A 2,931-nucleotide genomic window follows, 5' to 3' on the forward strand; every position below is an offset into this window, starting at 1 on the left:
CTGCTGAGTGTTTTTTTTTTTTTTCTTTCTCTGGATACTTATTTGATTAAGTTTCGTTTCTGGCCAGAGATTCTACATTTTGGAGAAGTATTTCCAAGAAATGTAATGGCCCTTTGAAGATCAGAAACAGATGTGAGAAGGAAATATCTCAATCCCCAGAGGAGAGGGTGTTGGGAAATTATCAGTTTAGAGGGTACTTAACGTTAAGAGGGAGTGGGGGTGGGACTGTCTGATAGGCTTTTACAAATAGTTTAGGACGAAAGACTCTTGAAATTGAAAAACAATGTAATGAAGGGATGTGTAACAAATTGTTGAACAATGCAGTTTTCAGTTTTGTGGGATTTCTGTTTTGTGGGAACTCTAGCATGTTACATGTCTCTCTAGGTCCCACTTGTCTTACTAACTAAACGGATTAAATGAAACCCTCTTTGCATGATTATAGTGCTAAATATAAAGAATATTTTTGAGACATTTACAAATATAAATGTTAACTAAGTACCAGATTACACTTGATCTTAGCCAAAAGGCCGAGAAGCGATAACTAATTACCAGATTAAAATGTTGCAGTCCCTAAAACTAGTTTATAGCAGATGATCTGCCCGCATAGGTTAAATATGTTCTAGAAATAAATTAATTGGCATTTTAGTGTCAGCTTTCTTCTTTGTTTGCTACCAGCCTGTACACTAGATCTCTCGTGTTTTGTCCCCTACACATTATTGTGTGCTCTCTTGGCTTCTAAGATGTCTCTCTTTCCTGGGTCTCTTCCTTTCCTCTGATGTTTTCTTGTTCTTGTTTTTGGAATCTCTACTTTTGCCTGTCTTTACATATAATCGTGCCCCAAGTATATTTATAAGGTTCTCTTTTTAATGCCTTATCTTTCCCTTTTATGCTCATTCCTTCAGAAATAGAATTACATAATAAAAGTTTATTGAGTCCTACGATATATGCCAGATAATGTGCAAGGCACTAGGAACAAGGTGGTCAAAGGCAAAGGCTCCAGCCTCTAAGACTTTAGCCTCTCACAAATTTGACAATCATTTATACTCAGTTCCCCTCCTCTGCAGTCCCAGCCCCAAATCAGACACTGAGCATCTCTGTTTGGAAGTCCTGTAGGCACTGCACACCGGATGTGGAAAAAACCAGAACTCATTATTTTTCCCTGTAACCCTACCCCTCTGTGGTCCCTTTCTCTATTAAGTAGCATTATCTCAAACTTTCATATTAGCAAGTTTATCATCCTCTCCCTATCTACTCAGCTGCCACTTCTTGTTTATTTTTCCTCTGATATGTCTCTCAGATCCATTTTCTTCTCTGTCCTTCCACTGTCTTGGTAAAAGTCTCCGTTGGCTCTCACCAGCACAAGTAGTCTCTTGTGTCCCTGCTTCCAGGTTATCACATGATCCTGAGTTGTCATTCTACTCACACTTTCCTGCATCTCATTCTCCTGCTTACTTTCAGTGCAGCCCATAATCGTTCCCCACATGTCCTAACTATTCTCCTGCCATTTTTACCCATGTGCTCGTGCTCTAGCAGCACCAGACTAGATGAATTCCCCCCACACTCCAATGTCTTGCATGCCTTGGTGCCTTGGTTGACTCCTGGGCCCAGGATTTCCTTCCTCTCCATCTTTGCTTGGTGAACTTCAACGTTTAAGGCTTAGATTCTTCTTTTGTGAAGACTCTTCATCTGTGAAGCTGTCTCCACATTCTTTGTTCATATTTCTCTCATACCATATTTTTCACATGGTATTTTATATTCCTGAGTACTTCCATGTTTGGCACAGAGTAGATGATTTTTTTTTTCTTTTTTGGGTGGCTGGTCCCAAATAAGTAAAATGAAATTTGTCACACTTTTATATCTAAAGCTCTGTCTCTATGTGATCCCTAATAATGTATTTTAGCAAAAGATTGGACTATTGAACAGTTGATATATTTAATTGTTGTAAATGCAATTGTGAAATGCAAGTTTTGACTTGTTGAGTTTACATTTAACTTGAAATTACATCTTACTACAAAGAGAGGATTCTTTTTTTTTTTTTTTTGTACCTTTAGGCTTTTCTTTCTTAAAATACATTCTGTTAGAAGAGTTGCACCGGAAAAATTAAGATAGTCCAGTTTGCCTCACATAATTTCAGCAGATGGTTTGAAGAAACTGAAAGTACTCTGAGATCTTGCAAAGCATGGTTACTTTAGATTCTAGGCCTACATTGTTCTCAGTACTGTACTTTGCACTTTAATGAAGAAAATACTGACTAGGGATATGATTTCCTTTTCTTCTCTCATTGGTTATTGGGAATATAAATGATAGGAAGGCATACAGTTAATTCCACTTATTCTATTAATATATTCATTCATAAGCTAGTTTTATAACCCATTATCACCATTTTTCATGGTAGGATTATTGAGTCCAGTTATTATGTGAAGTTTTGAGTTTTCTTTTAAGTTCCAGGTATTGTAGGGCGATGAGTGGGTTAGTTTATTATTGCGGCAGTCTGCTCTAGGAATACCTTCCTAGTAATCTGATTGTCTCCACAGGGTGGATTCTGCAGATACACTCAACTCATTTACAGCTCAGGATGACATGAGAGCTGGGGGACAACAAAGATTTAGTAATGCTATTGGTGTGTTAGGCTGCATGTGGATATTTTCCCAGATTCTTCTTGGATTTAATATTATTTCCAAGGGATTTTCTTTGGCAGTGTTTAATCTAAGAAAGAAGCATAGCAAAAGAAGACTTAGGATTCTCTTTTTCTAAACATTTAAATATAAAACCATTTAGTACAGTAGAAAGCAGCAATGAAAATTGGGGAAAGTGTTAAACTAACTCCAAACATTAACTGTTTTTAGTGGATTGGATGGTATACAGAGGGAACTATCAAAAATAGTTTCTTTCTTTCTTTCTTTCTTTCTTTCTTTCTTTCTTTCTTTCTTT

The 2,931-nt window shown here is 36.9% G+C and overlaps 1 pseudogene; it reads right to left on the reverse strand.

The window, feature by feature from the left end:
• Positions 1-413: 413 nt before the first annotated feature.
• On the reverse strand, positions 414-539 carry LOC118001733 (annotated as a pseudogene).
• Positions 540-2,931: the final 2,392 nt, after the last annotated feature.

This window comes from Mirounga leonina, unplaced genomic scaffold (genome assembly GCF_011800145.1).
Source record: "Mirounga leonina isolate KUSES-001 unplaced genomic scaffold, KU_Mleo_1.0 Mir_53, whole genome shotgun sequence".
Classification (NCBI taxonomy): domain Eukaryota; kingdom Metazoa; phylum Chordata; class Mammalia; order Carnivora; family Phocidae; genus Mirounga; species Mirounga leonina.